Source organism: Syngnathus floridae, chromosome 5 (assembly GCF_059516105.1).
Source record: "Syngnathus floridae isolate MCC-2025c chromosome 5, RoL_Sflo_1.0, whole genome shotgun sequence".
NCBI lineage: Eukaryota > Metazoa > Chordata > Actinopteri > Syngnathiformes > Syngnathidae > Syngnathus > Syngnathus floridae.
Window position 1 is genome coordinate 19,921,511 of NC_142417.1, and position 10,853 is coordinate 19,932,363.

Consider the following 10,853-nt stretch of genomic DNA (forward strand, 5'->3'; position numbering starts at 1 on the left):
CAACATGGAAAAATCTTTAACAGGAATGAAAAGAAAGGCAGAGAGATGAAGCTAATGAGACCAACAAAAGTCACCCTAAAGCTAAAATGAGGAAATATGGCGACGCATACGTAGTGCTTGGCTTGAGGATCTTGTCAAGGTCTTGCATAGGGTGTCAGCAAACCCAGCGCCAACACCTACTGTGTTTTTCGCACTATAAGGGGCACTGGCGTACCCCTCACTGAATTTTTTAATTAAGGAATTATTTCATATATAGAGCGCACCAGATTAAAAGGTGCATAAAATACAAGCTATACTGTATCAAACCGAGGTTGACGAGGGTTGCGGTATGCATCCACTAGATAAGGGGTCACCAACCTTTCTTAAACCGAGAGCGACTTCCTGGGTACTGATTAAGGCAAAGGGCTACCAGTTTGACACACACTTCTGAAATAGCCAATTTGCTCAATTTGGCTTTCACTATGTGTTATTATTGTCATTTCCAGTTCACATGTGTGATTTTAACAAGAATAGCAAAAATACAGTCAAACCTTGGTTTTTGACCACAATCCGTTCCAGAAGGCGGTTCGAGAAGCGAATCGGTCGAATTCCGAATCTATTTTTCCCATTACTAATACAGTGGAGCTTCGGTTTTCGACCACAATCCGTTCAAGAAGGCTGTTCGAGAAGTGAATCATTAAAATTACGAATCATGTTTTCCTATTACAAATAAAGGAATAAAAATTAATCCGTTCCAAGCAAAAACAAACGTTTTTTAAGCATTTGTTCATTTGCGCATTTTTGTCCGATCGCCCAACTGCAGCGCACCGCCGAACGTGCAACCGTAGCGCGTCACATTATTGTGACAGAGCGGTCGCTACATTTTAGAAAATATTTTTAAAGTCCTAATGGACTTTCCAAAATTTAAGTGGACCTCAGTGTGCAGGGAGCTTAATTTGGTCCGATTGCGCAACCGCAGCGCGCCGGGAGCTCACTGTCGCATTGCTTTAAGAGTGTCTTGCCCACTTGCTTCCGTTGGAGGCATGATTAGAGTTGATGCAATCCTAAGAGTAACAAGAATGTAATAACGAATGGAGTCAGTTGGCATGCGGGTCCTCTCGGCTCATCTCGCGAGGTTCGACAACAGAATTTCGTCCGACATCCGAAGCAAAAAATTCTCAAATTTTTTGATCGAATACCGATTTGTTCGAGAACCAGGATGTTCGAAAACCGAGGCTCCACTGTAATGGAAAAAAAATTAATCCGTTTCAAGACAAAAAACCCACCTTTTTTAAGCATTTTTTCATTTGCGCATATTTGTCCGATCGCGCAACTGCAGCGCACGGCCGAACTCGCAACCGTAGCGCGTCGCCAACCACGCAACTGCACCGCGCTGGTCGCATTATTGTGACAGAGCCGTCGCTGAAATTTAGAAAATATTTTTAAAGTCCTGATGTACTTTCCAAAATTTAAGTGGACCTAAGTCCGGAGGGAGCTTAATTTTGTCCGATCACGCAACTGCAGCGCACCGCCGAACGCACAAATGTAGCACGTCGCCGACCGCGCAACTGCAACACGGTGGTCGCATTATTGTGACAGAGCCGTCGCTAAAATTTAGAAAATATTTTTAAAGTCCTGCTGTACTTTAAAAATTTTAAGTGGACCAAAGTAGGCAGAGCTCAATTTGGTCTGATCACGCAACCGCAGCGCACCGCCGAACGCACAACAGTAGTATAAAGTTGTTAGATAAATTGTATATATATGTTATCATGCGTTCCCTAATGAGTACTTATTAATAAGATTATTGCACAGAATGCTTGCTGTTTCGCCTTGCAGACGTCCACTAGTCAACAACAAGTCGAACGATGCTGTCTGGACCTTCCTGACCTTCTACAACTCTGGGAATCCAAGAAAGTTGTTGATAGCTCAATCCATTTTGTTGATGTCTGCACATGGCATTCTGTCCTTGCATTACTTTCATTTCTCATGACATCTTGTCTGTGACTTCTTGTTTCACATAGCATTTTGTCCTTGCATTACTCTCATTTCTCATGACATCTTGTCTGTGACTTCTTGTTTCACATAGAATCTCGTTTCTTCTCTAATGAGACAAAGCCCACGCCTTCTCCCCACCTATTATGGGCTAGTCTCACATTGTGGGTAGGGCATTCCAAATAAAAAGAGCGAAGAGTGCAAACAGATTTTTAGTGTAGTCAGATTGCTGTAAATCTGGATGCACTCCTCGCGAGAAAAACTCAATATTCTGCCTCACTTGTTTTGTCTGCTGATCCTTTTCTTTTATACAGATATTCAGTCAGAGAAATTACCTAACAGAAGTCCTGATGTACTTTCCAAAATTTAAGTGGACCTCAGTGCGCAGGGAGCCTAATTTGGTCCGATCGCGCAACCGCAGCGCGCCGGGTGCTCGCTGTCACATTGCTTTAAGAGCGTCTTTGTGTTTTAGGATGGCTTTACTGTTTCCACTTGCTTTCTTTGGAGGCATGATTAGGGGTTAATACAATCCTCAAAGTAACGAAAATACGATAACAACGGAGTCAGTCGGTATCCGGGCCGCGCGGTCGTGTTTTCTCGGTTCCTCCCGGTTCATCATGCGAGATTCGACCTCCAAATTTTGTTCGACAACCGAAGCAAAAAAGTCTCGATTTTTTTGTTCGAATTCCGATTATTTCGAGAAGTGGGACGTTCGAAAACCAAGGTTTGACTGTAAAATAAATAGATGCAGCTCACTGACAAGTGCCGCTATTTGAGCTAAATTTAGAACAGTCCTGCGGGCGACTCATGCGGTCCTCACGGGCAACCTGGTGCCTGCGGGCACCGTGTTGGTGACCCCTGCACTAGATGGTGCTGTGCTAAAGGGAATGTCAACCCAGTCGATGAGGTAAAGTCCGACTCCCTTTCTGTATGAAAGTTACACGCTTTGGCTTATTGGTCCAGCAACCCCACTCATTTTTTATGGTCATAAACTTCGTTAGTTTAATTTGTATCACAATAAACTAGTCATTGAGGTATTCAGTCAAACTTTATATACAAAAATTGCACAATAACCAATGACCCCTCAGTAAAGAATTGCGTTTCTCAAACTATCTCCTATAAAAGTGATCGGAACCGAAGTTTGATCTAACACATTGGCACTGCTTACTTATGTTTCCCTTCTATATCGATCTGTAAATTTACTCAAAACATTAACGAAGCAGCCTATTTTGAAATGAAAGCGCCTAGTGCATATAGCCTCAGCTCGCAGATTCCCCTGAACCTCAGCAAAGTGTCACGGCGGCCCCCTGTAAACAATCGCGTTTCTCAAACTCTCTCCCATATAAGTGATCCATAAACGTACTCGAAAACATTAACGGAACAGCCTATTTTGAAATGAAATAGCCTCACGGGTGCAATAGCTATTCAGTGACGCGCCCTGACAACGGTTGCCGTAATGCTGGGAAGGGATGAGACCTAGTCATACTGAAACGTATTGCAACATTTTGGCAGAGCGCTGTGTACAACCAGTGTGATCAACAAATTCATCAATTGATAAGGCACTCTGCATTATAAGGCACGCTGTTTTTTTGAGTAAATTTTGAGTTTTTAAGTGCGTCTAATAGTGCGGAAAATACTGTACTTGCACCAGTTCACTCATGGGAATGGCCAGACGCTCCCTGGCAGCACATACATGTGGATTATGCTGGGTCATAATTCATGGGTCACGCTTCTTATTGTTGTTGATGCGCACTCAAAGTCGCCTGAAGTATTCACCGTAAAGAAAACTACTTGTGCATAGCCTGCAGCAAATGCTTTGAGCTCGTACAGGTTTCCCTCAGCAACTGGTGTGTGACAACAGTGTTCAGTTTACTTGTGAGAACTTCCAGTTTTTCCTTAAAAGCAATGATAAGAGGCACATTAAAAGCCAGAGTATATTTTAAAAGAAACATTGAAAGAATTTTGACAGGCCTGAATTTACAAGGGGACAGAGCAGCAGGGAGGTTTTAATTTTTTTTTTTTTTTTCAGATTGGGAACCGAATGTGAGCAAACGCTGGCGTGACTTGCTGCCGCTGATCTCCGGTCATTTTTAACGTTTTAACGTTTTGCTCAGATTTTGTGCAAAGTCTGCAGCAGACCACCAAACCTTGAAGTGGGACTGTTTGGCTTCACTCTGGGTCAACTCCCTAGTGCAGGGGTGTCCAAGTCCAGTCCTCGAGGGCCGCATTCCTCCATGTTTTCCAAGTTTCCCTCGTTAAACACACCTGATTCAATGATCAGGCTCCTGCGCAGGTGTGTTTAACGAGGGAAACTTAGAAAACATGTAGAAATGCGGCCCTCGAGGACTGGACTTGGACACCCCTGCCCTAGTGGATCTGTCTGTCCGAAGCGTGTCTTTGACCGCCCAGATGCTACCTGTGGGCTAGTGTGTTTGCTTTACACTACCTGGTCACTGCTTCCCCAATTTTTCGTGCTTCATGCTAACATACAACCTTGCTGTGAGCCTCGTGCTCTGGTGGACTATCCTGTCTGTCACTATTTATCCAGCGTCAACTATGATCCAGTACACGAATACGGAGCTTCTCCAACTCCAGCTCCTCTGGTCCGCTCCTCCACCTGTACTGCAACATTTCCCGGACACCGCTCGCCTTCACCGACGGAGATACATACATCCACCGTGGTGCTAGACGAAGCTACTGCATTGATGACTCCATCGCCATAAACTCCATCTGGTCCTCTTCCTGCCGCCATCCACCGAGAAGCATCCATAGGAAGGTGGACCATAGCGCGTTAGCTAGCCGAGCTAGGTCAGCTAACGCCCACTTCTCCAATCAACACTGTGATGTTACACTGGGATTATTCAACATCCGCTCGCTTACTGGTAAGGGACAACTAATGCAGGAGCTCCTCCTCGACCGCAAGTATGACTTTTTATGTTTAACGGACACGTGGCAACATCCTGGCGACTTCTCTCAACTGAATGAGTCAGTTTCACCTGGGTTTGTTTACACTTGCAAACCACGTCTTACCGGTCGAGGAGGAGGTCTCGCGATACTTCACTGTGAGACTTGGAAGGTCTCATCTGTTACAGTACCAGTGTCGATGAGCAAGCAAAACCTGGCTCCTCCCTACCCCAAGATGAATGCCAGCTGTATAAATCAACACGCCAAGCGATCATCCGCAGGAGCTGCGCCCCCCCAATCAGATCACCCCCGCCTAATATTCCTACTATCCCAAAAACCCAACCCACTGGAGGAGGCCTCTTTGTCGAACAAAGACCTCACCGACCTGATCCGTTTCCCGTCCGGACATCACCCTACTCTCAGAAGGTGTCTACATCTAATGGGGAAGTGTGCCGATGCCCGATGCTGACTATGCGATGAAGAGAAAGAATCCGCCAAACACCTCTGCCTGTGGTGCCCTGCGCTGACGTCAGAGCGGTACTACCGACAACTTGGCTCCTCCATCAGTGAACTCTCCAGCCTCCCCAAAGCAAGCCTCGCGCTTCTGAGGATTATCCTCAGGCGCCTCGAGTGATTCACAGACAGACAGACAGACAGACAGTACCAGTATCCAGTTCTTTTGAATTTGCGGTTCTGCAGCTGAATGGACCCACACCAACTATCTTGGTTAATATTTACCGACCACCCAAATCAAATAAGGACTTTATCAACGAATTCACCACATTTCTCACCTACATTTGCTCACTATCATCCAACATCATTCTTCTTGATGGTTTAAATATCCACATGGACAGCACTAACACCACTCTTACTAAGGATTTCAGCTTCTGACTGGACAGTTTTGGACTTAAACAACACATTGATTTCCCTACCCACACCAAAGGCCATATTTTAGACAGTCTGTAGCTCCGGTGTCACTCCTTTTAACTGCTCCGCCGTGAACCTGAGAACTGGGTTGTCTGATCACTTGCTGGTTTCATTTAATCTTAGTCTTACACTATCCAAAACTAAATAGTCACGTGTCATATCCTTCCGCAACATCAAAAACATCAATTTAGCAGATTTCACCACAGCCATTGGCAGTTTCCCCACCATCACCCCCCATACACCCCAGATCAGCTGGTTTCTGTTTACGACAATGGACTACAAACTCTGCTAAACTCATTTGCCCCCTCAAAACCCGAACTGTTTCCTTCCCCCACTCCGCTCCCTGGTTCTCTCCTCATCTACGCCAACTGAAAGCCAAAGGACGACAGCTGGAGCGGCTTTCTTGCAAAACTAGACTCACCATTCACAAACAGTTATACCACACCCACTGTTAGATAAATTGTATATATATGTTATCATGCGTTCCCTACTGAGTACTTATTAATAAAATTATTGCATAGAATGCTTGCTGTTTCGCCTTGCAGACGTCCACCAGTCCACAACAAGTCATACGATGCTGTGTGGAGCTTCCTGACCTTCTACATCTCTGGGAATCCAAGAAAGCTGTTGATAGCGCAAACTATTTTGTTGATGTCTGTGACTTCTTATTTCACATAGCATTTTGTCCTTGCACTCTTTTTGTTTCTCATGGCATCCTGTCTGCAACTTCTGTTTTCACATAGAATCTTGTTTCTTCTCTCATGAGACAAAGCCCGCGCTTTCCCCCACCCCAGGGGCTAGTCTCACATTGTGGGTAGGGCATTCCTAAATAAAAACACTGAGGAGTGTAAACAGATTTTTAGTGTATTTGGATTGCTGTAAGTCTAGATGCACTCCTCGCGAGAAAAGACTCAATATTCTGCCTCACGGGTTTTGTCTGCTGATCCTTTTGCTGATCTTGAACCTGACACCCACATTATCCAATATAAAGATGCAATTTCCTCCGCCAGATCCCACTATTTTGTGGAGAAAATTACAGCCGGTGCGGGGAACACCAGAGTCCTGTTCTCCGTGATTAACAATTCAACTTGCCCCCTTGACTCCCTCCCCCCACACATCTACTCTACTGACCACTGTAACACCCTGATGTCCTTCTTTGAGAATAAAATAGCTACCATCCACCAGCAATTGGCCTCTTACTCGTCTAGCTGTCAATCATTTTTCCTCCCCCCCCTTTCCTGCTTCCAACTTCCCTCTGCTGCTGACCTATCCAAACTCATTTGAAATTCAAAGCCAATCTACATGTCAACTTGACCCCCTGCCTTTTTCCCTGGTCATAGCCTCCCTACCCTCTCTGCTGCCACTGATTACTGCCATCATCCTTTCATCCCTCACCTCTGGTTCTGTCCCTCTATCTTTCAAATCTGCTACGGTTACACCATCCCTTAAGAAACCTGGCTTAGACTCCAATATCCCCAGTAACTTACGCCCCATCTCCAACCTGCCATTTCTCTCCAAAATTCTCGAAAAAGTTGTTGCATCACAGAGCCAGACACAACTCTCTAGTAATAATTTATATGAACAGTTCCAGTCCGGTTTTCGCCCCCGACACAGTACAGAAACAGCCCTCATTAAAATCACAAATGATCTCCTGATTGCAGCTGACTCAGGTCTAACATCCATACATATTCTACTATGTAGAATGACAATAAAGGTTTTCTGATTCTGATTATTCTTAACTTCTTTAACTTTTCCTCAAATGGCAAAGCCGCTGCACCACTGGGTGTGAAGTTTAAACGTAAGTCCTTGTTGGGCTTGCAGTTTTGCTAGCAATGCATCAGCCTCTGTTGCGCACTATTTATCAGACAGATGTATTTTTTCAAATTATATTCTTTAAACACAGCAACCTGTGTACCACAAATCAGGCACACGGCTTTACCTTTCATTTCTGTAAAGAAATACTTGGCAGTCCATGTCTTGTTGAAAACACGGCACTCCTTGTCAACTTGTCTTTTCTGAGGGTCAGCACACATTTCGAGGGCAGCATTACTTCGCACTGTTCACCTTCACGCACAGCTCACATACACGTACGCTACACGGAAGTGCGACGCCTTTCAAAATAAAAGCAAAACAGTTGTATTGCACGCACGACACAGATTTTTTTTTTTTTAATTAAGTTGTAATCAAATATAATTTACGATTGGCCTCATGCGGGCCGGACAGGGACGAACAAAGGATGTGGCCCGCGGGCCGTATTTTGCCCAGGTCTCCGTTAGAGTGTGGTGTGTGCTTTGCTTGTGCTTGCCTGTGCCTCTGCTGCTTGCTGCTCTTGGCTGGGTTTGATTTTGATGTTTTTAGACTTGGCGTGATCATCTAATGCAGTTTTACCTTCATATCTGAGGAGAATTTACGCTGGGCACAGGGAGCCGCGAGCATAAAATGGATCGCCTCGGCATGGTCTTGGTCACATTGCGTATTTCTCCTGTTTTAACTAGTCACCATCTGTCTCGCCACTCATTTTCACGTTAAACTTTCCTTTCTCTCTCTCCGTATCCTACACAAACTCCGTTTCCACCTCACCATTCCGAATGAGCCGAAACTGCCCGCCCACCCAAATGAGTATGCAATGTTTTCTAGAGCCAATAAGGCTGTGCACAACTTTATGGGCGAAGGCACACTACAATTAAAAAGAAATACACATTTTGCGCAACATGTACAAAAATTCAGTACATCTCAGTGTCTGATTTTTATTTTTTTTTGAAGATTTTTATTTACATTGACACATCTTGAATAAGTGGTTCGTTGCACAGAAGCAGTTAAGTGATCAGGCTCTCAGGTGGTTCTTTATTAATTTGCGTCATGGAGTCAAATGCAGCTTTTTACTGTTATATTTTTTTACAGTTTCCAATTTCGTTCAGCCAGTCGAAAATAAAAACGACGTTTCGTTTCACGTGTTTATTAAGAATTTGAATAGTTTTGCAGTCCGACAATTTCCATGTTGCTTGTGACCAATCTTTTGCCTACCTATTCCACAACTTCCCACTTCCCAAAAATTACAAATCTGAAACTCATCTGTGGCTCAGGCAGTAGAGTGGGTCGTTTAGTAACCGGAGGGTTGGCGGTTCGATCACAGTTCTGTCACAGTCACGTGTCGTTGTGTCCTTGGGCAAGACACTTGACACCTTGCCTCCAGGTCGCCATTGTAAATGAGAAAGTGTTCTCAATTGGCTTACCTGGTACAACATTGAATAAAAAAAATCTCCAAAATTTCATTTCCCTTCTAATTTCTACATTTTCCCACCGATTCAACCCGTTCCAACCTTCAACAGTTCATCTTTTGCCTACCAACATTCAGCACATTCAAATCACATTCAGAAAGATTCTTGACATTCCCAAAATTGGCAAATTTAAAAATTTCACGTTTTCACGTTTAAATTTTCCGCAAAATTTCACAAAATTTCGTTTTTCACCTCTAATTTCTACATTTTTCAACCGATTCAACCCATTCCAACTTTCAACTGTTCATCTTTTGCCTACCTATTCCACAACTTTCAATTTACCAAAAATTCCAAATTTTCAATTTTGAAATTCACGTCAAATTCTCCAAAATTTCATTTTTCAACTCTTAATTTCTACATTTCTCAAGTAGTTCAGACAACCATTTGTGAAATTTTGTTCTCTCCACAATCCTATTAATACGCAAAGCCGATCAATATTACACCACTGCTTTAGTACTTGGACCCATTCCTTATGTGTCTAGAAAGTTGATCATGTCATAAATGCATGATGCCCTGCTACGAGGTTGGCGTGAAGCTTTGGAACGCAACCATGTTAAGTTGCTTCAGAGGAGCCAGTTAACTTGGGTGGGTATACACAAGGCATCAGATCAACGCGTACCCTCGCCGGGTAATTTAGTTTTGGGTATATTAAAACTATCTATTGAATTTACAGTGTGCTAAGATAGCACAGCGGTTAAGGCTGTGCTCAGTACACTGTACTTTATTTCTTTGCGTCACGGGTTCAAATCCCTCTTATGACTTTTCTATTTTACATACGTATATTTTTTTAGTATTTGCTATGTGTTGCAGCTAGTCGGAAATGCAAACGATAAGTTTCGTTCAGTGTTTTTATTGAGAATTTGAACAGTTTTGTAGTCAGGTATGTTCCAAGTCGCTTGTGACGAATCTCTAGTCGCGAAACACAAAATCGCTTTACCATAACAGTCGTAACTCGAGACGGGGAGCAAGATAACATGGGAGCAACTTGACATGTAACACCGGCAAGATAACCACCACTTTAATATTTTCATAACAGAGCACCCAGATGTTATATATTGTGTAGTTTGCGCACTTACGTGATATTCTGAGATCGTTTAACTATCGTGGCCAAACTCATACTGTCGGAAATCTTTAACGACGAAGCACCAAAACAATGCGAACTAGTATAAGACAATGACGACTTGCTAATCATAAACTGCTAGCAGTGAGACTGACAAAAAAACGTATACATGTTGTAAAAATCCAACCTTCAAAATGTGTTTGAACTCAAGAAAGCAAAACACGTTTTCGCAACAGATAGAGAAGGCTGACGAACCCAACAATAACGACATATCACATTTTTCTTTTCGCCTACCGGATTCTCCCGGTTGGACGCCATCTTCTTGATCACGTTCATAGATATCTTTAGAAACGCTAGGTTGCTTGAGATAGTTTCATCAAAGACGTCACTGGTCGGCCATATTGGGGAAGTCAAGACTGATGTTTTTTGTTCCTTTTTTTAAATTCATGTATTCAATGCAAAACACACATTTAATATATATATATATATATATATATATATATATATATATTATATATATATAAAATTCTATATAGATATATAAATTAAAAAATTTAATTAGATAGATGGATAGATAGATAGATAGATAGATAGATAGATAGATAGATAGATAGATAGATAGATAGATAGATAGATAGATAGATAGATAGATAGATAGATAGATAGATAGATAGCCTCTACCAGAGGCCTGGGAGCTTGAGGGTTCTACGCAG

At 43.1% G+C, this 10,853-nt stretch overlaps 1 protein-coding gene across 4 annotated transcripts in view; it reads right to left on the reverse strand.

Moving 5' to 3' along the window:
• The window catches only part of pias2 (protein inhibitor of activated STAT, 2), a 136,340-nt gene extending 125,805 nt beyond the window's left edge, over positions 1 to 10,535 (reverse strand). For all 4 annotated transcript variants that reach the window (XM_088375766.1, XM_088375767.1, XM_088375768.1 and 1 more), the window contains exon 1: positions 10,435 to 10,535. The gene's annotated coding sequence lies outside the window, so the exon portion shown is untranslated. The remainder of the gene's footprint in view (positions 1 to 10,434) is intronic.
• Between the last annotated feature and the right edge of the window lie 318 nt (positions 10,536 to 10,853).